Here is a 26,250-nt window from a genome sequence, read left to right as displayed (position 1 = left end):
AAATCCAGAAGCTGATCTACGCCGTAATCCTTGCCCGCCGTAAATTACAGCATTATTTCCTTGGTCATCCTATCACGGTGGTCTCTTCTTTCCCTTTGGGCGAAATAATCCAGAGCAAGGAGGCCATGGGAAGGATAGCGAAGTGGTCGGTCGAGCTCATGAGCGAGACTCTCACTTATGCGCCTCGAAAGGCCATCAAATCGCAAGCCCTGGTAGACTTCGTCGCAGAATGGACGGACTCCCAGCTTCCCCCGACTCAGGTCCAGGCGGAGCTGTGGACAATGTATTTCGACGGGTCACTCATGAAAACTGGGGCCGGGGCCGGCCTACTGTTCATCTCACCCTTGGGCGTCCACATGAGGTACATAATCAGGATTCATTTCGCCGCATCTAACAATGTCGCAGAATATGAGGCCCTCGTCAACGGTCTCAAGATCGCTATTGAGTTAGGAGTCCGACGCCTCGACGTCCGAGGCGACTCCCAACTCGTCATCGACCAGGTAATGAAAGCCTCGAGTTGCCATGACCCAAAAATGGAAGCATACTGCAAGGAGGTGCGTCGACTCGAAGACAAATTCCACGGCCTCGAGCTCGTCCATGTCGCTCGACGCTACAACGAGGCAGCCGACGAACTCGCCAAGATTGCATCTACCAGAGGCACAGTGCCGCCTGATGTATTCTCAAAGGATCTACACGAGCCATCCGTCGACCTAGGCACGGGGGCTAGCGCCGATACCACCATCGCCCAACCAACCAATGCTGTCGATGCGCTCTTGATGGAGGAAGAGGTGATGGAAATAGAACGACGACCGGGTCGACCATTCGATTGGCGCACACCGTTCCTCGACTGCCTTATCCGCGGTGAGTTGCCAGAAGACAGGACAGAAGCTCGTCGTATCGCTCGACGGGCCAAATCATATGTGATCTATGGTGAAGACAACGAGCTATATCGACGGAGCCCGACGGGAATCTTACAGCGTTGCATCACCATAGAGGAAGGCCGAAAACTCCTCGACGACCTGCACTCGGGGGCTTGTGGCCACCACGCCGCCCCACGGACCCTTGTAGGAAACGCTTTTCGGCAAGGCTTTTACTGGCCAACGGCCGTGGCGGATGCCGTCGAGCTCGTACGCTCGTGTCACGGGTGCCAATTCTACGCCAAACAGACGCACCTGCCCGCCCATGCTCTTCAGATGATCCCCATCACCTGGCCGTTTGCGGTGTGGGGGCTCGACTTAGTAGGACCTCTACAAAAGGCGAAAGGAGGGTATACACATTTGCTGGTGGCTATTGACAAGTTCTCTAAATGGATCGAGGCTCGACCCATCACTAACATCCGCTCCGAGCAGGCCGTCCTCTTCTTCTCCGACATCATCCATCGATTTGGGATCCCCAATGTCATCATCACCGACAACGGCACCCAGTTTACTGGCAGAAAGTTCTTGGATTTCTGTGATCAGCATCACATCCGTGTGAATTGGTCCGCAGTAGCCCACCCTCGAACTAACGGCCAGGTCGAGCGTGCCAACGGCATGATTTTGCAAGGACTCAAGCCAAGGATCTACAATCGATTGAAGAAATTCGGCAAGAGATGGGTCGAGGAGCTTTCCTCGGTCCTATGGAGCCTAAGGACAACGCCGAGCAGGGCCACCAAATACACCCCGTTCTTTATGGTCTACGGCTCTGAGGCTATCCTCCCCACAGACCTCGAGTATGGGTCACCTCGACTCAAGGCTTACAATGAGCAATCGAATAAAGAAGCTCAAGAAAACGCGGTCGACCAACTCGAGGAAGCTCGAGACATGGCCCTCCTCAACTCTGCTAGATATCAGCAGAGACTCCGACGCTACCACGACAAGCACGTGCGCAAGAGGGACCTCAACGTAGGCGACCTTGTCCTACGACGCCGGCAAAGCAACCAAGGACGCCACAAGCTAACCCCACCTTGGGAAGGCCCGTATGTGGTGGCCGAGGTCCTTAAGCCAGGAACGTACAAATTGGCGGACGAAAAGGGGGCAGTCTTCACCAACGCATGGAACATCGAACAGCTACGTCGATTCTACCCCTAGAAGTCCTAGATTTACGATCCTACTTTTTGTACGAAGACTTTGTAAATGAACGCATGAATAAATAAAGTCTTTCCCTCGAGCAGTTTCTTTCTGTACCAAAAATAGTTACGAATTATAGTCTCGACGTTAAAAGGGGATGCCGACCATGACCCATCATAGTCCGCACCCCCTCGGGGGCTACCAGAGGGACGACCCCTCCCCAAGCGTCGAAAAAGCCAAAAAGTTTCTCTATTTCCTACTTAGTAAACCTTGAACGATCGAGTAGTCGAGGCGCCTCGAGCCCCTCGAGGACCGAAGGATAGCGAGCCTGAGAACACCTACGCCCCCGGGCTATGGAAACTCTACTCACTCCCTCACCCTCGAGGCGATCGAGGCTGTGTTTTACGAAAAATCGAACAAGGAACACATGTGTAGGCGCAAAGGAAATAAAAGAACCTCGAGTGGAAAGACAAACAAACATTTAACAACCACAAAAGTACTGTATCGCTCAGAAACAGGATTAACTAAGTTTTATACAAGGGGCCCCAGGCACCCCGAGCAGGCTCGCAGGCCTCAGTCCATGGTACGATCCTCGCCACCCTCACCTCCGCCCGAGCCAGTCTCAGGAGGAAGCACCTCAGGTTCAAATAGCTTGGCCAGCCTCTCTCCAGGGGCCTCCGCGTCATCGATCAAAGCGTGAAGCCTTTCTTAGTTCTCCGCGTCGGTCTTAGAGATGTCGGTGACGAAGCCGTGGGATACTACCTCCATGTCGTAGGAGAAGCCCGAGCAGACAACCGCCATCGCCCGCTTCACCCCGATGTGGAGGGCATCCCGCACCCGATCTCGCAGCGTCGCACCTAAGTAGCACAGCTGATCGACCAGTGCGTCACCTCGAGAGTCCTCCCTCGACTCATCCATAGGCTCGACCTCCCAAGAGGTCGAGAGATCGCTTATCGCCGTCCGCACTCGACGGTTCAAAGCAACCTCAGCCTCGAGTTGAGCCTTGGCGTTGCGAGCCTCGGCTTGGGCGGCCAGGAGTTCGTCCTTGAGCCCTACAAATACCAATACAAAGGAGCTTTAGAAAAAACTCAAGCACACCTCGAAAAGGAAATTCGACAAAGGGAACGTACCTTTGATGCTCTCCTCTAGAGCCGTGTTCTCGCCAACCAATCTGGTATTGGCACGCTCGATCTCTCTGTTGGAGCGCGTCAGCTCAGTATTGGCGACACGGAGATCTTCGATCACCCTGCCAGCCTGAGCGACGGCTCCACTCTTCTCTAGCAGTTCTCCCTTCAGACGCTCGACGTCGTCAGAGAGACTGCAGGATCGAGCTCGCTCCATCTCGAGGTCTTCGAGGGTTTTCTTCTTTGCGTCCTCGGCGGCACCCCTGGCGACCTCATTGTCCACGTACGCCACCTTCATCTTCTGGAAGGTATCGCGGAGGGAGTCCAGGTCGGTTTGGAGAAGGCCCTTCTCCTTGTCCAGATCCGCGATGATGCTCTTGTGGGACAGGACCTCTTCCCGGGCTCTGGATGCGGCCTCCTCGACCGTAAGAGTCCGCTCCCGTAGCCGCACCGCCTCCTCCTCCGCCTTCTTCGAGACCTCTCAGGCCTCGGCCAAAGCAGCCTCCCTCACCTTCTTCTCCTCCTCGAGCGCTATAAGATCCTTGTAAGCTTTAAGCAGCTTTTCCTGCGACTCGAGGAGTTGATCCTTGAGGAGGGGAAGCTGCTCCCATCCGCCCCTCGTGGCATGTATGAAGCTAGACTTGATGCGAGAGGTCTCTTTCATATCCTGCGAATCAGGGGTCAGGGGGATTAGAACACGGAGACCCGAAAGCACCACAAAGATTGGGGCTCGAGAAACACTTACAAAATAGGCTGGCCCAAGCCCGTTGTTGATGACGTCCGATAGGAGCCCCACCACGTGTTTCATCCAAAGGCGGAGCTCCTCGACGTGCTCCCACTTCTCGACTTCCTTCTTGTCATCGAGGAAGATATTGGGCTCGGACGGGTCGCTGGAAGCCCGGATACGAATCCGATCGGGGCACCAGTTCTCCATCTCCCGATCGGCCCGCACCTTGACGCCGCGGAGGAAGTTCTCGACGGTCTCGAGGGAACCCCCGTGGCGCAAGAACAGGTCGGCGAGACAAGGGAACCGGCCGTCGTCGTCCACCGTCTTCCACGTACCGTCCTTGCTCCCAGACGATCCGATCTCGTCTTCCTCAGAGGGAAAACGGTCCTCCCACGCTCGACGCTCCCGGAGGAACCCTGGAGCGATCCCGTCCATGCCGTAGAGTGTCCCCTTGATCTCGGACTCGGGGTCGGTAGGGGTGCGCATCATGCAGGCGAGCGCCACCACTCCGTCCGCTCGCCCCGACTCTGCCCGGATCGCGGCAGGCGCCCCCGGGAGGAGCCACGCTGGGGTAGGAGGCCCGTACACCGGCAAATCTCCCTCTTGATCGCCGGGCTCTTGCGACGCCAGCAGCGCCGGTTCGGCCAAAGTTTGAGGCGGGGGCTCGAGTGGCTCGTTCTCTTGGCCCCCCAGCTGCTGTTGCTGCCCCAGCTGCTGCTGCTGCTCCCCCTGCTGATGCTGCAGTTGCTCCCCCGGCTGGGGCCGCTGCTGCTGCTGCCCCAGTGACGGCTGCGTCGCCTCGCGCTCCCGCCCCTCCTCCTCCACCATCTTCTTTTGCGCCTCGAGGGCTCGAAGGCCTGCGGGCCAGGGAGTCCGTCCTGCGACGTTAGGAGTCGACGCTTCTTCCTCCATGGGTCGAGCGCCCCCAGACGCTTCGTTGCCATCAGACGTATCGCTGATGGTGATGGGTTCCCCCTCGACCCCCAATCGAGAGGGCTCGGGGGCTCCCTCTGACGCTCGCGTCTGGGGGGCCGCATCGTGAGTCGGTGGCGGCGAAGTAGGCGCGGGACGAGGCGAAGCTATCTCGACGCCGGCTGAAGGTTGGGTGCTTGACGAGCCTACAAAACAAAGGGTAAGGGTCAGACGTTATGATAACCGACGTAAGGATATCGTAGCACCCAGGAATTAACTACGAACCTGGTTCCGTGGAGGTGGCACCCGTTCTGAGCCTCTTGGCCATCGATGGTTGGGCCTGCTCGAGGGTTCGTTTCAACCTGAGAAAAAGTCAGCATGTGAGGAAGGGTGAAAGAATGGGGGGACAAAGACCGCAACGACAAAAGGGCTTACCCCACGGGCAGAACGGCTCGCCTTCCGCCTACCCGACCAGCGGGCCTCGAGCCACCCCGCGTCGGGGCGCTAAGCCCCTCGGGGGCGGAAACTGGCCTAGGTACGTCGGTCCCCGCCTGGCGGGCGCCGGGACTCGTGCTCCTACGACCAGCGTCCCCTTTCTCAGAGGCCGCAGCGCGACCGCGAGTTAGCGGCCCCGACGCCTGGGACCTAGCCGGACCGCTCTCCCTGGGCGCCAGGGGAGGGCGCGGTGCGTCTTGGCCCGCCTTGGGCGCGGAAGGGGCGTCGGGCCGGGGGCGACGAGATCCGCTCGGACCCTCCTCCGGCACCTCCGTCCGGGGGGCGTCGACGTCACCTCGAGGCGGGCCCTCGAGGATCCGATCGAGGCGCGACGCCATCCCCTCGGAATCGTCGCTACTCTCGTCGTCGTCATCGTCATCGTTGGGGGATTCTTCCTCAGGTTCCCCCCTCTGCCTGGATTTGGCTCGACGCGCCTCTAATGCTTGGCGGTCGAGGTTCTTCTTCTTCTCCCCCTTCTTTGCGGAGTCCTTGGCAGACTTCAGCTTCTCGGCGGATTGGCGCCGCTTGTCGCGATCGACCTCGTCCTCCTTTGCCGGAGGCCTCGAGGACCGGACATCAATTCGACCCTGCCAAAACTAAGGTAGACTTAGAAGAAAGAGAGGGAATAAGGGAAACCCAGAATCGAGGATGCACGTAAGAAGAAAACATACCAGATCGATCGAGCCTGCGTCAGGCCTCATGGGGAAGCCGTTGACATGCTCCGGCTTAAAATCACCGGCAATTGCGGCCCTGACTCGGGCCGCGACTTCATCGTCTGCCGGAGGCTCGCTGGACATCCGGCATGCCTCGAGGTCTCGAGACGAGACGCCAGGGCCCATCTCGTCCATCCTCAGCGGTCGTGACATCAGAGGGAGAACTCTCCGATGATGGACGGCCGAGAGGACAAGGGCGGCGGTCAAACCTTCCTGGCGAAGCTTCTTCAGGGCGTCGAAGAGAGGGTCGAGTCGAGGCTGATGAGCTTGGACGACGCCGTAAGTCCAGTCCGCTGGGCGCTCCAAGATTAGACGGCCCGAGTAGGAAGGAAGGAGGTTGTCGTCGTTCCGCAGGTAGAACCATTGGGAGTCCCAACCGGCGTGGTTGGTCGACAACCCCACCGGGATGTACTCCCGCGGCCGGTCCGTCTTCCCCGTCTTCTGCACCAGATTGAGGCAACCCGCCCGCACGGGTTTCCTCACGCCCGTGGTTCCGGTGGAGGCGTGAAACAGCTCTCCCCTGTAGAGGTGGAGCCACAGCTCCCAGTGCGGCATCATCCCTAGGAAGCCCTCACACACGGCGTCAAAGACCGCCGCCACGGTGATGGCGTTCGGGGAGAAGTGCTGCAGCTCCACCCCATAATGGAAGCAGAGGGCCCGCATGAAGCGGCTTGGAGGCGCGCCCAGACCGTGGCGGTGAAACTTGGCGAACGACACCACGTAGCCCTCGGGTGGCTGAGGCGCCCTGTGGCTCGCTGGCGGCGCGATCCACTCTGGCGACGACAGCGAGGTGCGGCGGCGCAGCAGTCCCTCCTTCTCGAGCTCGAACAGCCGGCGCTCCGTCATCGACGACGGGCGCCAGTCATCGGCGGCGACGAGTCTTACAGGCATCTCGGCTAACGGGGCGGTGGGTTCGCTACGGCTCGAGGGGGCGTGTGCGCGTGAGATGACGAGACAGTTAAGGCAGCAAAGGAACGAGAGCGAGAAGGTGGAAGGGAGAGGAACGGTGGTGACGCGATGGCATATTTATAGGCAACTGTCCGCCAACGGACAGATCCGAGAAGTAAGGTAACTCCCCCCATAAATGCGCCGCCTGACAGCTCTCTCTCTCTCTCCTCACAGGCCGGACTCTCCGAATTCCTCGCCGATACGGTGTCGCAACGTCATCCGCCTAAAAAGACGCGCCCAACGGGCAGAAAGGCGAACCGCCACGACCGGTTCCTTCCCTCGTAAGCCAAGGGACATAACCGCAAAAGTCTCGAGAGGTCGATGGCTGGCCCGCCGAAAGGGTTCGACAGCCGATCTCGAGCGCCAGAGTCAGGGATCCCCAGCGAGTGGTCGAAAATCGAGGCCCGCCTCGAGGACTTGCTGGCGATGTTCAAGGTAGGGTCGAGACAGTCGAGAGGAATCCCCCCGAAGGGAGGCATCGAGCCGCTGGACTCTATCGAATGAGACCGGTATCCCCGACCACGTCGACCCTGCTTTATGAGGACGCCTCCGGGCTACAGCTGACCCCCTCGAAAGGGGCACAGGTTCTCACTTGAACTACCCTCTAGGAACTCAATTTGGGGTGGAAGACGCTCGCTCTATCGAGAGTACGTCAAAACCTCCGTGCAAAGACGAGCTAGTCAGAACCTTCCATCGCTGGTGTCGAAAGCGTTTCTGCGAATTAGATAACATAACCCTCGAAGGAGTTAAAAACTCCTTCGAGGGTTCGGGGGCTACCCCGCGGGGTCGCTCGCGCGCCCCCACGAAAATTCAACCGTAAATCAAAAACCTCCATTCGAGCGCTAGCGCTCAAATGGAGGCTCGGGGGCTACTGTCGAGGGTATCGGTAAGGGGTACCCTCAGCGATGCGCATTATGAGATTGCCCGTACGAAGGTTGGGACCCCCAATTCGACGCTTTAATCTTACTTACGCGCCGCCATCGACGGTCGCAGCCTCGAATACGGAAATAGCGTCGAGCGAATCGGTCAGGGCTCGAGCAACGACTACCGTCGAAGACGGAAGCGGGCTCGAGCGAACCGAGAGACGTCGAGCGTTAGGACACTGTCCGCCGCCTGACGCGCGCACGCGGGCGGGAGCATTAAATGCATCTGACGTTTCCCACCTAACACACGGGTCACGGAAGGCGTGATAGGGAACAAGCTTCTGTCCCATCGTTCTTTTTGCAGCCTTCCCACCGAACGACCCAGGGTGTGTCAGGACGCAGGAAACGAGGATGGAACGTCTAATCGGGACCCCCTCGAGACACCCAAGGTCAGCGCTCCGGATATCAGCCTATTACGCGGCGCCCGACCCTCGACCGAACAAGGTCCCTTCCCGGGGACAAGTCGGGCATCGACTGACAACACCACAGCTGCTCCGCCGGATCCGCCACCATACCATACGAGCATGCGATCTCAGAACCAGCACAAGGCGGCTGGCAGGGCAGCACGCAGGAGCACGCGTAATCATCACCAAGCTATCAAGATGGGACGGCTCGAGGCCATGACGTACGGAAGCCTCGAGTAGGTCAGCGCTCCATGCGGCTATCGATCCCTACTCTAATATCTATGCATGTACCCTTTGTCTCTCCTTGGAGCTATAAAAGGAGGGACTCAGGAATAGAAGAGGGGGACATCACAACGCAAGAACACACACACACGTAGTAGAGCGACACATTTCATTCCACGCTTGTATTCGCCCCTGTACAAGCACTTAGGTGCAAGATAATACAAACTCTCTCCCCCCGCTGGACGTAGGGCCTTCTCTTGCCCGAACCAGGATAAATCTCTGTGTCTTCTTGCATCGCCATCCGGAAAGGGGAGCACGCATACAAATTTACTCGTTGCTGTGACCCCCCGGGGAAAAAACACCGACAATAAAGCTCCTCAAACATGGAAAGATGTGAAAAGACATTTTAGAGATGTTTTTGTACCTGAGTACTATTCTGAAATTTTGTTTGAAAAACTACAATCTATAAAGAAAGAAAACAAAACCGTAGCGGAATATTTGGATAAACTAAAATTGTGTGTGCTGCGATGTGGATTAGAAGAAACTGATGAACTTTTGGAACATAGATTTCTGCAAGGTCTTAATGTAGAAATTCAGAACATTCTTGTTGATAAGTATTATAACACCTTTGATGAATTGTTTGATCTTGCTTGTGAGTTAGAAAGGAATCTCGCAAGTATTATAGAAGTACGTGTCTCTCCTATTACTAACAATTTGCAGCAACAAGAAGACAACATACACATGGAAAGCGTGCAACTTGAGATACTAGATGAGTCATTTAAAGAGAGCGTAAATCTAGCTGCACCCACTCCATTTCAACACAGCATCAAAGGTAAATTAGATGGTGGTAACATAAATCAAGGTGACCTTGCATTAGATGAGCTGCGTTTGTCCACTAATGCTGCTAACTTAGAGAAAACAATTATGGAACCAATTACTAATTTTCCTTTGTCAAACTTCGATATTCCTAATGTTCCTAGTGACAAAGAAGAGTTGTGCAATAGTGCATCACCTATATCCATGCCACAACTAGTATACAAAGAAAAGAATTCTGAATCAATGAGTGTCGAATTCAAGCATGTTATTAATATTGTAAATAAAAATGAAGAAGCTCAATTGTTGTCATCTTTATATATAATGGGGTACATTGAATTCGATGATCTTTGTGAGCTTAGCTATTTAGAGAATAATCAGTTTTCTAGATTTGAATTGTCATGCTCTTCCAATGTTAGTTTTCATGCAATTGGCAAATATAATTATGCAAAGGAGTATATGGTACACCGAATTTACATTTATTCAAACATAAAATCTCCTTTTATTGTGAAACAATATGACCAACTAGAAGTGTGCAATAACCATAACCATGTCATGGCGGGTTTACCTAGTTTTCTTATGATGGAACAAGGCAAGTATCAAGCAGGAGAGCAAGGTTCAACAATTCTGACAACACATGCTCCACCAATGATTAAACCGAGGACGGTTTGCTGTCAAGAAGGGGAGAATGATGAGGACATCACCTGCTCCGTAATACTTACATGGATCAGGAGAATATTTGATTGCATATTGAAAGTATGGATGGTGAATGAAGTTGATTGGGGACCATTATGCCCTACTTGGGAGAAGCGGACAAGCTTGAGTCGAGGACGACTCAAATGCAAGAAGGGGAGGATGATGAGGACATGAGTACCATCAATAGAAGAGGACAAGCTTGAGTCGAGGATGACTCAAATGCAAGAAGGGGAGGATGATGAGGACATGAGCACCATCAATACATCCACGCCTCAGATTCATATGCATGATAACTCAACTATCTAGTGAGTTCATTCCTGAGTTATTTGTTGTATTATTTAGACTGTGGAAACCCGTGCACCTTTGTTTTGGCCAGCAATAATGAGGAGGAACCGCAAGGAAGCATATTCGCGATGGGCTAAATTTGGACTACAGAAGGGTCTCAACTTGTGGTGGCCACCAAGACTACATACGGTGATCGATTTTGATGTTCAAATACATGGTGGAAAGCTTATGAAGTCTATTTTCACATGGATCCAGTCCCATGTCCATATCTATAATGAGGCGGCCGCAATCATCGAGTTACTCCAGAGACCTTTCTGTGGACAGCTTCATTCAATAAGAAACTCCATGCATGCATGATATGGATATTATTGTTTTCTTTTGTTTTTAGTGAGTCGAGGGATTAGCACCGCACACTCTGGTTGCTCTCTCCTGTACATAAAGGCTTCTACAGCCAGAGACACAAGGGGGGTTTTTGTTTTGTTGTAAGTTTAGCCATTGCTACTTCCTTGTAGACGCATGTGTCGACTAGACCATCCGTTCTACTTGATTTAAAACCCCATATTGTTATCGTGATTCATATCAGATCCTTCTTGTATTATTTGGCAATTGAGTGCATGTTCTATCTGTTCTTGCATGTTCTTCGATTGCGTGCAGGAATCATAGTTATTAGGACCGGACCGGACATCGAACCGGTAAGGCCTTCGGTTCACTGGTTCATTGGTCCAACCGTTAAGAATCGGTTGAACCGCCAGTTCAATTATTTTGAACCGGATGAATTGAACCGCTCGTAAATACTTTGAACTGGTGAGACTTAAGAATATACAACAAATAATTAGCAACATATATTTATCAATAAAAACATAATTATATACCAACTCTAAAGTTGTTTTACAATACTAATAAATACGTTTGAAAAAAGTATTCAGAGCACTTACAAAGTGGTGCAACAAGGATTAGTAATTATTATAAAACAATCTTAGATGTTGAAATATATTGCACTATTATGAGGAATTCGTTGAAATAATTAAGATGAATATATTTTATGTCTAGTTTAAAGCTTACGTATATGAAACAGTTATTAAATTATGAAATTAAAAGAAAGAGATGATGTCAGCTACAGCACACCACCGGTACGCATGCATGCAATGTCCAGAACTATGCACTCTAGCCAATCACGAAGCACCAGAAGTCAGCGGCAACAGCAGCAAGGTGGGCCCTGCATGGTCCACATTCACCCGCGGCAGTCACACGCAGTTGCATGCACCGATGCAAGCCAGCAGCCACAGGCCAGAGCACGCTGCAACACCCTTGCTTTTTCAAACTGCTCCGGTTCCTAGGAAACCGGCCGGTTCACCGGTTCTTAAAAAACCGGCCGGTTCATCCGGTTTTTACCGGTCCAATTACATGAACGGTCTTTAAAGTGAATCGAACCGTTCTAGTCTCTGATTCGGTCTTTTACCGGTCGGACCGCCGGTCCGGTCCGGTCCTAATAACTAGGGCAGGAATTACCCTAGTGGTTTGGTTGGTTGTGATCAACAAGATCGTGATCAACCGCTGGAATTGGTGTATCGATCGCTAAGGCGCAGCGTCCTTGGACGGTTGTAGTCGGATCGTGAACGTCGCTCCAGAGAGATCGAAGTTATCCATCTCCACCGAAAGATCAGGAAACCCTCGTTCTTATTATATAGTGCTAATCTTGTTGCAAGATAGTTGCACAGTTTGCATGGAACATACCATATGTTAAGAAATCAATTTGGACGCACCTAATGGAACTCCTAGATGATGTGTGTCATATGGAACCTCGCTTTGGTGTGTTTAGAGATAATGTTAGTTTTGGTGCAAGATAGGTGCTTAGTTTGTGCCTAATGCACCAGTCTAAGAAACTATTTTTGACGCACCTGTTTGTACTCCTAGATGAAGAGGCTCTAGTGGAAGCTCGGTTCGGTCTGTTTGGAGATAGTGCTAACATTGATGCAAGATTGGTGCATGGTTTGCATGGAACATACCATATGCTTGGAAATCAATTTAGATTCACCTGATGGAACTCCTTGATGACGTGTGTCATATGGAATCTTGCTTTGGTCTGTTTAGAAACAGTGTTAGTTTCGGTGCAATATATGTGCATGGTTTGCGCCTAATGCACCATAGTCTAAGAAACCATTTTGGAAGCACCTGTTGGTACTTCGATGAAGAGGCTCAAGTGGAAGCTCGGTTTGATCTGTTTGGAGATAGTGCTAATCTTGGTGCAAAATAGATGCATGATTTGCAAGGAACATACCAGGTGCTTAGAAATCAATTTGGACGCACCCAATAGAACTCCAAGATGACGTGTGTCATATGGAATCTTGCTTCGGTCTGTTTGTAGACATTGTAAGTTTTAGTGCAAGATAGGTGCACAGTTTGTGCCTAATGCGCCATAGTCTAAGAAACCATTTTGGACACACTATTTGGTACTCCATGGTGAAGAGGCTCAAGTGGAAGCTTGGTTTGGTCAGTTTGGAGATAGTGCTAATCCTTATGCAAGGTAGGTGCATGGTTTGCATGGAACATTGGAAATCAATTTGGATGCACCCGATGGAACTCCTTGATGACGTGTGTCATATGGAATCTCACTTCGGTCCATTTGGAGACATTGTTAGTTTCAGTGTAAGATAGGTGCACAGTTTGCACCTAATGCACCATAGTCTATGAAACCATTTTGGACGCACTATTTGGTACTCCTGGTTGAAGAGGCTCAAGTGGAAGCTTGGTTCAGTCAGTTTGAAGATAGTGCTAATCCTTATGCAAGGTAGGTGCATGGTTTGCATGGAACATACCATATGCTTGGAAATCAATTTGGATGCACCCGATGGAACTCCTTGATGACGTGTGTCATTTGGTATCTCGCTTCGGTCCATTTGGAGACAATGTTAGTTTCGGTGTAAGATAGGTCCACAGTTTGCACCTAATGCACCATAGTCTAAGAAACCATTTTGTATGCACTTGTTGGTACTCCTAGGTGAAGGGGCTCAAGTGGATGCTCCGTTTGGTCTGTGTGGAGATAGTGCTAATCTTGATCCAAGATAGGTGCACGGTTTGCATGGAACATACCAAATGCATGGAAATCAATCTGGACGCACATGATGGAACTCCTAGATGACGTGTGTCATACGAAATCTTGCTTCGGTCTGTTCGGAGACAATGTTAGTTTCGGTGCAAGATAGGTGCAAGGTTTGTACACAATGCAGCATAGGCTAAGAAACCCGATGGTACTCCTAGGTGAAAGGCTCAAGTGATGCAAGATAGGTGCATAGTTTGTGCCTAATCCACCAATCTAAGAAACCATTTTTGATGAGGACATCAACACCATCGATATATCCGCACCTACACCAGTTGGTCCTCTTACTCATGCTCGTGCCTGTCAACTCAACCTTCAAGTAAGTTCAGTTTTAAACTCTTGTCAATCATATTTAGACAATGGAGACACGTGCACTTTCGTGTTGCTCAGGAATAATGGACAAGATCAGCAAGGGAAGGTTCAACTGCATTCGGAATTTGAGGCAACACCAACTTCAAGGGCTGATTGCATATGGGAAGAGTGATAACTTAACAAAGGTGATTGGAGATCAGGTCCAAGCCTCCACAACATCCTCTATCAAGTTACCACGTTGCTTCTAAAGCAAGGAAACAAAGAGTCCAAACCCAACACGTTTTGGGAGTTGGATTCGGACTGGAAAATAACTCTAACTTGTATGGATCATCACGGCGTCATATGGACTCTAACTGGGACGTTCCTATACTTGTTGGAAAGCTCATGAAGTCTACTTTCCAATGGGTCCAACCACATATCTATGCAGCTTATGAGTCGGGCGCAGTCCTTGTTTTTGTGCCGACACCTTTTTCTGTTTTGGTGCTGCGTCACCCTATTTTGGACCAATGGCCCATGTATCAAGTTGAGTCCATTAGGGACGTGTCCTAGGGTTGGAGGACGACTCTAGCACCCCTTTGGTCGTCCTCCCCTCTATTTATTTACATCTAGAGCCGCCATGAACAACTGGGTTTTGATTAGATAAAGTTTAGCCTTCGCTACTTGCTTGTAAACGCGCGTGCTGATCCAGCCGCCCGTCTTCTTGTTTTCGAAACCCCACTTCATTAGAGATTGAGTTTGAAACCTTCATTTACATCTAGTAATTTAGTACTTGTTCTACTTGTTCTTGCTGGTTCTTCGATTGCTTGCAGGACGAGTGCCCTAGTGGCCGGGTGTTGTGCTCCACAAGATCGTGACAGCCATTGGAGGCGGTGTATCGGTTGCTAAGGCGCGGCCTTAGAAGGCTGTAGTCGGGCCGTGAACGTCATCTCCATTCACTAATCGAGTTATCCAGCGCCTCTCATCGAAAGATCAGGCGAAAACCCTAGTGGGTTCACATCAGTTGGTAATCAGAGCAAGGTTTATCGGTGAGAGATTTCCAATTCTTCGTGTTTGTTTTTCCTATAGTCCAAAAAAAAGCCAAAAAATATAGCAGATTAGTTTTCCATAATCCTATAAATCCTTTGTGCCATGGCTAGTACTACTTAGTTAGGGCTAGTTGAATGAGTGTTTGCTTCGGTCGTGTCGAGTGCTGGTTTTAGTTTAGTCCTTTAGAGTTTTGAGTTCTTGTCACCATCTAGTCACAACTGCGTCCAATCTATTGTGGGTTGGAATTTGAGTAGATCTTGATAATAGGTGCAGCCACTTGTTGGTCTATTCTGTGTTTCCATCAACGTGATCCAAAAGGAAAGATAGCACTTCATACTTGTGCTAGATATATTGAATTTTGAGGTTCAGCCTTACTCTAGTGAGAGAGTGAGAGTGGTGAAGTGATATTTTGTACTATTTTGTTTATATAATCAGGTTTTGAGGTTCCCCAAAAAAAGAAAAGAGAAAAAAAATAAAGAAAAAGAAAGAAAGAAAGAAAGAAAAAATAGAAAAAATAAAAAAAGGGGATTGTTGTTCCTTTTGTTTCCAGTAGGGCTGCTCATTTTGTTTCTAGTGGTGTGCTGTGTTTTCCCTTTGTGTCCAGGCTCGCGTCTCTAGCACGGTCTAGGCTAGGACCAGCACAGTACCACCGTTGAGCGTTTATTCAACTTGCTTTTTATAACTAACGTGGTGCTAGTTCGATCCTTGTTTCAGCCCACCTATAGCTCCACATATTCTACAGCTTGATAGGTTTTGTTGCTGCGGCACCGATACACTTCGTCTATTGCTGTGGATTTGTTGGTAGCCAATCCCTCCTGTTGAGCAAGGTAAGAATTGGTAAGAACTTGTTAGACAGGTTGATAGAGAGCGTCTTACAGTAGCCACATCCTAATAGCTGTAGGGTTTTTATTTCTTCACCTATTTTCTTGTTTCCACTGTGTGTTTTTTAAACCATGTCAGAGACAGAGGATACCAACAAAATTCCACAGTCACCTCGCACTAAGGGCATCATACAACATTTTGAAAGGCAAGTAAAGCTACACACAGAGGGACTTGATGACGACTTGAAGGTGACGAATGACAAGCTTGGGCAGTTGGACCATTGCTGCACCATTGAATGAGCTTACAAAGAAGGGAGTGCCTTTTGTGTGGAGCAAAGTACAAGAGAATTCCTTCAACATGTTAAAAGATAAGTTATCACATGCACCTCTCCTACAGCTTCCTGATTTTAATAAGACTTTTGAGCTTGAGTGTGATGCTAGTGGGATTGGTTTGGGAGGTGTTTTGCTACAAGAGGGTAAACCTGTTGCATATTTTAGTGAGAAATTGAGTGGGCCTGTTCTGAACTATTCAACTTATGATAAAGAATTGTATGCTCTTGTCCGAACTTTAGAAACATGGCAACATTATTTGTGGCCCAAAGAGTTTGTTATTCATTCTGATCATGAATCTTTAAAACATATTCGTAGTCAAGGAAAACTAAATTGCAGACATGCTAAGTGGGTAGAATTTATTGAATCCTTTCCTTATGTTATTAAGCACAAGAAAGGGAAGGAGAATATCATTGCTGATGCTTTGTCAAGGAGATATACTTTGCTAAATCAACTTGATTACAAGATTTTTGGATTAGAAACGATCAAAGACCAATATGTTCATGATGCTGATTTTAATGAAGTGTTGCTGCGTTGTAAAGATGGAAAAGGATGGAACAAATTCATCGTTAGTGATGGGTTTGTGTTTAGAGCTAACAAGCTATGCATTCCAGCTAGCTCTGTTCGTTTGTTGTTGTTACAGAAAGCTCATGGAGGAGGTTTGATGGGACATTTTGGAGCAAAGAAGACGGAGGACATACTTGCTGATTTGAAACCATATTTGGGTGAGGAACATGAGCTTGAGTCGAGGACGACTCAAATCCAAGAAAGGGAGGATGATGAGGACATCAACACCATCGATATACCTACACCAGTTGGTCCTCTTACTCATGCTCGTGCCCGTCAACTCAACCTTCAAGTAAGTTCAGTTTTAAACTCTTGTCAATCATATTTAGACAATGGAGACACGTGCACTTTCGTGTTGCTCAGGAATATTGGACAAGATCAGCAAGGGAAGGTTCAACTGCATTCGAAATTTGAGGCAACACCAACTTCAAGGGCTGATTGCATATGGGAAGAGTGATAACTTAACAAAGGTGATTGGAGATCAGGTCCAAGCCTCCACAACATCCTCTATCAAGTTACCACGTCGCTTCTAAAGCAAGGAAACAAAGAGTTCAAACCCAACACATTTTGGGAGTTGGATTCGGACTGGAAAATAACTCTAAATTGTATGGATCACCACGGCGTCATATGGACTCCAACTGGGACGTTCCTATACTTGTTGGAAAGCTCATGAAGTCTACTTTCCAATGGGTCCAACCACATATCTATGCAGCTTATGAGTCGGGCGCAGTCCTTGTTTTTGTGCCGACACCTTTTTCTGTTTTGGTGCTGCGTCACCCTATTTTGGACCAATGGCCCATGTATCAAGTTGAGTCCATTAGGGACGTGTCCTAGGGTTGGAGGACGACTCTAGCACCCCTTTGGTCGTCCTCCCCTCTATTTATTTACATCTAGAGCCGCCATGAACAACTGGGTTTTGATTAGATAAAGTTTAGCCTTCGCTACTTGCTTGTAAACGCGTGTGCTGATCCAGCCGCCCGTCTTCTTGTTTTCGAAACCCCACTTCATTAGAGATTGAGTTTGAAACCTTTATTTACATCTAGTAATTTAGTACTTGTTCTACTTGTTCTTGCTAGTTCTTCGATTGCTTGCAGGACGAGTGCCCTAGTGGCCGGGTGTTGCGCTCCACAAGATCGTGACAGCCATTGGAGGCGGTGTATCGGTTGCTAAGGCGCGGCCTTAGAAGGCTGTAGTCGGGCCGTGAAAGTCATCTCCATTCACTAATCGAGTTATCCAGCGCCTCTCATTGAAAGATCAGGCGAAAACCCTAGTGGGTTCACATCAATTTTTGACGCACCTGTTTGTACTCCTAGATGAAGAGGCTCAAGTGGAAGCTCGGTTCGGTCTGTTTGGAGATAGTGCTAACATTGATGCAAGATTGGTGCACGGTTTGCATGGAACATACCATATGCTTGGAAATCAATTTAGATGCACCCGATGGAACTCTTTGATGACGTGTGTCATATGGAATCTTGCTTTGGTCTGTTTAGAAATAGTGTTAGTTTCGGTGCAATATATGTGCATGGTTTGCGCCTAATGCACCATAGTCTAAGAAACCATTTTGGAAGCACCTGTTGGTAATTTGATGAAGAGGCTCAAGTGGAAGCTCGGTTTGATCTGTTTGGAGATAGTGCTAATCTTGGTGCAAAATAGGTGCATGATTTGCAAGGAACATACCATGTGCTTAGAAATCAATTTGGACGCACCCAATGGAACTCCTAGATGACGTGTGTCATATGGAATCTTGCTTCGGTTTGTTTGTAGACATTGTAAGTTTTAGTGCAATATAGGTGCACAGTTTGTGCCTAATGCACCATAGTCTAAGAAACCATTTTGGACACACTATTTGGTACTCCATGGTGAAGAGGCTCAAGTGGAAGCTTGGTTTGGTCAGTTTGGAGATAGTGCTAATCCTTATGCAAGGTAGGTGCATGGTTTGCATGGAACATTGGAAAACAATTTGGATGCACCCGATGGAACTCCTTGATGACGTGTGTCATATGAAATCTCGCTTCGGTCCACTTGGAGACATTGTTAGTTTCGGTGTAAGATTGGTGCACAGTTTGCACCAATGCACCATAGTCTAAGAAACCATTTTGTATGCACTTGTTGGTACTCCTAGGTGAAGGGCTCAAGTGGATGCTCGGTTTGGTCTGTTTGGAGATAGTGCTAATCTTGATCCAAGATAGGTGCACGGTTTGCATGGAACATACCAAATGCTTGGAAATGAATCTAGACACACATGATGGAACTCCTAGATGTCGTGTGTCATACGAAATCTTGCTTCGGTCTGTTTAGAGATAGTCCTAATCTTGATGCAAGATAGGTGCACGATTTGCTTGGAACATACCATATGTTCAGAAATCAATTTGGACACACCAGATGGAACTCCTAGATGACATGTGTCATATGGAATCTCACTTCAGTCCGTTTAGAGACAGCGTTAGTTTCGGTGCAAGATATGCACCATAGGATAAGAAACCATTTTGGACGCACCCGATGGTACTCCTAGGTCAAGGGGCTCAAGTGAAAGCTCCGTTTCGTCTGTTTGGAGATAGTGCTAATCTTGATGCAAGATAGATGCACGGTTTGCATGGAACATATGATATGCTCAGAAATCAATTAGGACGCACCTGATATAACTCCTTGATGATATTTGTCATATGGAATCTTGCTTCGGTTCGTTTAGAGACAGTGTCAGTGTTGGTAGAAGATATGTGCACGGTTTACGCCTAATGCACCATAGGCTAAGAAACAATTTTAGACACACCCGATGGTACTCATAGTTGAAAAGGCTCAAGTGGAGGCTCGATTTGGTCTGTTCAGATATAGTGCTAATCTTGTTGCAAGATAGTTGCACAGTTTGCATGGAACGTACCATATGTTAAGAAATCAATTTGGACGCACCTAATGGAACTCCTAGATGATGTGTGTCATATGGAACCTCGCTTTGGTGTGTTTAGAGGTAATGTTAGTTTCGGTGCAAGATAGGTGCATAGTTTGTGCCTAATGCACCATAGTCTAAGAAACCAATTTTGACGCACCTTGTCGATGTTTTACCCCTGGGGGGTCGCACCAACGAGTAAACTTGTGTGTGTGTTCCCTTTCCCAAATGGTGATGCAAGAAATACACAGAGATTTATCCTGGTTCGGGCAAGAGAAGGCCCTACGTCCAGCGGGGGGGATGTTTTCTATTATCTTGCACCTAAGTGCTTGTACAGGGGCGAATACCGGTATTGTGGTGGATTCTAAGTCCTAGGTGGAGGCGATGTATGGTTGTTCTTCTACGTATGTCGTGTCTTTCATCCTTTCCTATGCCTCCCCTTTTATAGTTCCAAGGGGAGACCTAGGTTACATGGCGTAGGTGATAGAGTAGGGGTCGATAGGGGCGTGGTGCGCTGACCTACTCGAGGCTTCCGTACCGGCATGGCCTCGAGCTATCTTGTTACTTGGTACTTTGGTGATGATTGCGCATGCTTCTGCATTCGACTCCTGTGCGTTGCCTTGGATTGGCTTAACAGTGGGCACGCCTGTACATCGTGGCTGCAGTCGCGTCCAGAGTGGTTGAGGTGTTGTCTTTCACCGCATGACTCTTCTTTTGGAAGGAACGTGTTCGCTCGAGGGTCCGACGCCATGCAAGGCCTTGCGGATCGGTGCGCTAACTTTGGGCGCCTCGAGGGGGGTCGCGATGTGACGTCCCGACTGTCTCACTGTGCTCGGCCGTACTCTAGCTCATCTGGGGGACAAAGCTGCAAAAAGGGGGATTGGACGGGTGCTTGCTCCCAGTCACGTTTCCCGTGACTGGCGGGTTAGGTGAGAACACGGCAGGCGCATTAAATGCCCTGGTTCCCGTACCCGCGTCAGGCGCCGGACGGCGTCCTTGCGCTCGAGGCCTGTTGATTCGTACGAGCCGCTTCTGTATTCGACGGTCGCTGTCTAGTCGAGCCTCTATCGATTCGCACGACCCTTTTTTCGTGTTCGAGGCTATGGTTGGCATCTCGCTTTGGTAGTCGCATGTGCGAGCGGGGGCGTTGAGTCAGGGGCCTCCATTTGCGTACGGGTCCTCTCGTTATGAGCATTGGTTGGGGTACCCCTTATTGAAACCCTCGACAGTAGCCCCCGAGTCTCTACTCGAGCGCTTGCGCTCGAGTAGAGGCTCTTTCGTCGGTCGAGTTTCCATGGGGTCATGCGAGCGACCCCCGCGGGAGTAGCCCCGAGCCCTTGGAGGAGTCTTGACTCCTTGAAGGGTTATGTTGCTTTTTCTAATGGAAGCGCTCTCGATATCTCCCTTCTCCGAAAGTCGTTTGCCATGGAAGAGGGGCTTTGAGCCTCGATTGGCTGGTTTCGCATTGGAGTCATGACGTACTCCCGGCGGAGCGAGAGTCACCTATCCCAGGTCGAGCTCCTATCGTTTAATCCAAGTGAGAACCTGTGCCCTGTTCGAGCCGAGAACCTGTGTCAGCTATAGCCTGGAGGCATTCTCATAAAGCGGGGTCAACGCGGTCGGGGTTACTGGTCTCGTTCGATAGAGTCCAGCGGCTTGCTGCCTCCCTCCGTGGGGATTCCTCTCGACCCTCTTGCCCTTGCCTTGGACATTCCCAGCGAGTTCTCGAGGCAGGCCTCGTTTTCGACCTCTCGCTGGGCATCCCTGACTCTGGTACTCGAGGACGACCGTCAAACGCATTCAGCGGGCCAGTCTGCGATCCCTCAAGATTTTTATCGTGACACGTACGTACCTTATCTTACAAGGGAAGGAAGGGCCGCGGCGGTTCACTTTCCTGCCCGTTGGGCGCGCCTTTTTAGGCGGGAGCCGTTGCAGCACTGTGTCGTCGTGGAATTCGTAGCGCCCTGTCAGTGAGAGCAATCAGGACCGTTAGGCGGCGCATTTACTAGGGAGGTTACCGTATTAGCCAGATCTGCCTGTTGGAAGTTGGCCATCTATAAATATTGTCGGGTCTCTCAGCCATTACTCCTTCCGCCTTCCACCATCGTTCTTGGCCTTGCTTCCCCGACTACATCGCGCTCTTGATCTCAGAGCGTCCGGACCACTGGAACTACGGCATCGTCAAGACCCTCCAGTCGCGGCTCTGCCCCATCCTCGACGCCCTGAAGAAGCTGTGTGAGGAAGGTCTGACCGCCGCGTTCGTCCTTTCAGCTGTCCACCATCGACGGGTACTCCCATTGATGTCTCGACCGCTGAGGATGGACGAGATGGGTCCCGGCGTTTCGTCTCACGACCTCGAGGCATGCCGGATGTCCAACGAGGCGCCCACGGACGACGAGGTCACCGCCAGAGTCAGGGCGGCCGTCATAGGCGATTTTCAGCCTGAGCGCGTCAATGGCTTCCCCATGAGACCTGACGAGGGGTCGATCGACCAGGTAAGTCCTTCCTCTTGCCGTCGCTCAATTCTTGATTTTTTCGATCCTCCTTAGGACTTACTCGTGCCCGTACAGGGACCAATCGACGCTCGGTCCTCGAGGCCTCCGGTAAAGGAGGATGACGTCGATCGCGATAGGAGACGCGAGTCCGCGGAGAAACAAAAGTCCGCAAAGGACTTAGAAAAGAAGAAGGAGAAGAAAAAGAATCTCGAGCGACAAGTGCTCGAGAAACGCCGTGCGAAATCGAGGCAAAAGGGGGAGTCTGAGGAGGAATCTCCTGATGAGGACGACGGCAATGAGGGCGACGACGATAGCGACGATTCCGAGGGGATGGCGGCTCGTCTCGACAGAATCCTCGAGGGCCCGCCGCAAGCCGACGTCGACGTCCCGCAGACGGGAGCTCGGGCGGGTCCCGCGATAGTCAGCAGAGGGAGTCCTCACCGCGCCGTTCTCGTGCCGACACTCCTCCTGTGCCCATGCAGGGTTGTGCCGTTTCTCAGCCACAACCTCCTCCCGCGTATGGGGCGGGCCACCGGGTTAAGTCTATGGCGATGGGGCCATTGAGCCACGGCCAAGCCAGAGGGAAGGAGGTCGTGGGAGCTCCAGCCCCGGTGCTCGCCAGGCGGGAGATGTCGAGCCGAGGCCTACGCCTGCTTAGGAGAAGCCCGGGGTCTCGACGTGGGGCGGCTCGAGGCTAGTTGGTCGAGGGACTGACAGGCGGGTCATTCTTCCTGTGGGGTAAGGGTTTTACGTTGCGATTCTTGTTTTCTGATGTCTTGCGCCCTCTCTGGTTTCGGCTTTTCTTATGTTATTCCCCATTTCCTTAGGTTGAAGCGGCCGCTAGAACAGGCCTAACCGTCGATGGCCAAGAAGCTAAAGGTGGGGGCGGTTCCCAGAGGCTCGGGTGAGTGATTTATTCTTCTTCCCGTAGTACTGGAGTTGAGCCATCCCTGTGTCGAACTCCTTTGCGACTAACATATTGTCTTTGGGCGCAATCAGGTTCCTCCGATCCTCGACCGTCGACGGATGTTGAAGGAACCCCGCCTCGTCCATTGGAGGGGGGTGACGTTTCTAACACTGCCCCGTTGTCACCAAGGCGGGTCAAGAGGCCTCATCTTTAAGAGCAAGAGGGAGCCCCCAAGCCTCCTCAGCCTGGGGGCATGGGGGACCCCATCACCATCAACGACAGATCCGGTGGTGATCGACTCTCGAAGGATGCCTGCACCGCGGATGAAGGGGTCGAGGTCTCTCCTATCGCGAAACAGACGCCTTGGCCCATCGGGCTTCACTCCGTCGAGGAGAGGAGGAAGAAAGAAGAAGAAGAGCGTAAGGGAGGGAGGAAGAAGAAGAAAAAGAGTGGCAGCGGCAACAGGGAGAGCGGCTCGAGGAGCAGTTGGAGCCATGCCGGCAGCAAGAGCTGCTGGAGCTTCAGAGGCAGCAGCAGCTGTGGAGTCAGCAGCTGGAAGAGCTGCTCGAACAGCCACCACAAAGCTCGTGCCAGCCAGTATTGCCATCGCCGCAAGGGCCCGAGACTAGAGAGGAAGGACTACCAATCTATGATCCGCCGACCCCTGCGTGGCTACGTCCAGGGGGCCAGCTTCTATTCCGGCTGAACCTGGGCGGAAGGACGGCGTCGTGGCCATCGTGTGTGCTATGCGCACGCCGGCGGACCCCCAATCCGAAATCAAGGGCTCCCTCTACGGCATCGATGGGATCGCCCCGGGGTTCCTTCGAGATCGGTGGCCGTGGGAGGAACCCAATGCCGAGGAGGGGGACGACGCTGGCACTTCTGGCTGTGGTGACGCCAATGAGACCGGGACTTGGGGGTCGGTGGATGACGACGGGCGGTTCCCTTCTCTTATCGACATATTCCTACGCCATGGAGGTTCGCTCGAGACCGTTCAAGAGCTTATCCGAGGCGTCAAGGCACGTACAGAGGAAGAGATGGAGAACTGGGGCCCCAGTCGGATTCGTCTTCAAGCCTCCATCGACCCAGAGGAGCCCAACATCATGAAGGATGACCGGAAAGAGGCCAAAAAGTGGGAGCATCTCGAGGAGCTCCGGCTTTGGATGAAGCACGTGATGGTCCTAATGTCGGATATTGTCAACAACGGGCTCGGCCGAGCTTTCTCTGTAAGTATTTTCGGTCCTTAGCTATCTGGGTATTTGGTCTTGTATTCTTATTGTTTAGCTACTTGCTGCAGGACCTAAAGGAGACCCCCGCCTAAAGTCGGGTTTTATTCACGCGACGAGAGGCGGTTGGGAACAGCTCCCTCTTCTCAACGACCAACTCCTGGAGTCGCAGGAGAAGCTTCTCTAGGCCTACAAGGACCTTATGGCGGCTGAGGAGGAGAGGAAGGAGAGGGAGGCTGCCCTGGCCAAGGCTCGGGAGGCCTCGGAGAAGGAAATAGAAGAGGCCGTGCAGCTGAGGGCGCGGACCACGTCGGCTGAGGAGACTGCGTCCAAGGCCCGGGAGAGGCCGCGTATTACAAAGATGCGGTCGCTGAGCTCGATAAGGAGAAGAGCCTTGTCAAGTCGGAACTTGCCTCTGCCTGGGAGGCCTATCGAGAGATAAAGGAGGAGTGCGTGAAGAGCGAGATCGCTCGGAGCACCGCGGAGGAGGCTGGGAAGAAGGCCTGTGAGGACCTCGAGGCGGAGCGAGCTCGCTCTCGTAGCCTTTCTGATAATGTCGATCGCTTGAAGAGAGCGCTGCTGGAGAAGGAGGGAACCGTCTTACAAGCGTGTAAGATGATCGAGGACTTGCGGGCCGCAAACACTGATCTGGCCCGTTCTTATAAGGAGATCGAGAGGGCCAACACTGATTTAGTCGGTGAGAACACGGCCCTCGAAGAAAGGATCCGTGGTTGGTTTCTTTATACTTGCATGTTTCTTTTGCAAGGTATATCCTTTATGTTGCTTAACTTTCTTGTGTCGGTGTTTGTAGGGCTTAAGGATGATCTCCTAGCCACCCAAGTTGAGGCCTGTTCCACCAAGGCTCAGCTCAAGGGGGAGGTAGCTTTGAATGGTCGACTAAGGACTGCGATAAGCGACCTTTCGGCCTCTTGGGAGCTCGAGCCTGTGGATGACTCGAGGGAGGTTGCTCGAGGCGATGCGCTGGTCGACTAGCTGTGCTACTTAGGTTCTACGCTGAGGGATCGGGTGCGGGACGCCCTTCATACCGGGGTGAAGCGAGCGAGGATCGGGTGCGGGACGCCCTTCATCCCGCACCAGGTCCTTGCAAGCGGTGCCTGAGAAAAAGGCCAGAATGACATCGTGGTCGGGGATGTGCGGGAGCTCAGTGCGCTGCTTTGAGAAGCGTCGAGCATACTCTCGGAGAGTTTCTCTTGATTTTTGCTTGCACTTGCTGAGGTCCCATGAATTGCTGGGACGTATGTATGTTCCTTTAAAGTTGCCCTCGAACACCCTGACCAAATCGGTCCAGTCGTGGATCTGGTTGGTAGGGAGTTCCTCAAGCCATCTGCGAGCGGTGTCGGAGAGAAAAAGCGGTAACTGGCGGATGATGGCTCGATCGTCTCCTCGAGCGCCTCCCAACTGGCATGCTAGCCGGAAGTCTACCAGCCACAGCTCTGGCTTGGTTTCGCCGTTGTATTTAGCGATGCTGGTCGGGGATCAAAATGGACTGGGCAACGGCGTGCTGCAGATTGCTCTGCTGAAAACTCGAGGGCCTAATGGCTTTGGAGCCATTCGGTCCTCGTCACTTTCATATCGTCCACCGCGGTGGGCGCTGTAGCCTCGCTCCTCTGCGTCCCCATGCTGGCGGCGGCGATACTCATTGATGTCATGTCGAGCGTCGTGTCGCCGTTGATTATCGACGAGGCGCTCTTGGAAGGGCACGGTCTTTCTTCCTCGAGGGGGTGGTCCTTGATGGACCGACACTTCCTTCTCGTCTCGGGCTGGCTCGACGTGTTTCTCTGTGGCTGCCCCTCGACGCCGAGAAGCCGAGCTTTCGGCTTGTTGGGCTGCCGCCACTTGGAGCAGAGTCTGCACCTCGTCTCGAATGCGCCACGCCTGGGAGTTGGAAGGTTCACGCATGCTACGCAATAGCATGGTTGCTGCCACGACATTCTGGCCCGCTCATGGGAAGCGGCTGACAGGTGGCTCTGGCTCCTCGTCCCCGACGATTTGACGGTACACCTCTCGAGCGCGACCGCGCGCGCCTTTGTCGTGCGGATGCGGTTGGTCTCGCTTGAGGGCTTGCTCGAGCTGAGCAAGGCGCTCGCGGTCTTCGTCGAGCTTGGCTTTGAGCTTCCGTAATTGTGCGAGCTGCGCAGCTTTGTCGTCCTGCGCCAGAGGGTTGACCCGCCCGTTATTCCTAGGTGTCCTGGGATCTTCTCTTGCTACGGGGGCTCGGCCACCGGCAACGGCATCTTGCGTTTCATCAGTGGTC

This window comes from Sorghum bicolor, unplaced genomic scaffold, assembly GCF_000003195.3.
Source record: "Sorghum bicolor cultivar BTx623 unplaced genomic scaffold, Sorghum_bicolor_NCBIv3 super_16, whole genome shotgun sequence".
NCBI classification, from domain to species: Eukaryota; Viridiplantae; Streptophyta; class Magnoliopsida; order Poales; family Poaceae; genus Sorghum; species Sorghum bicolor.
The sequence above is the reverse complement of the archived record's forward strand: the minus strand, read 5'-3'. Positions refer to the sequence as shown.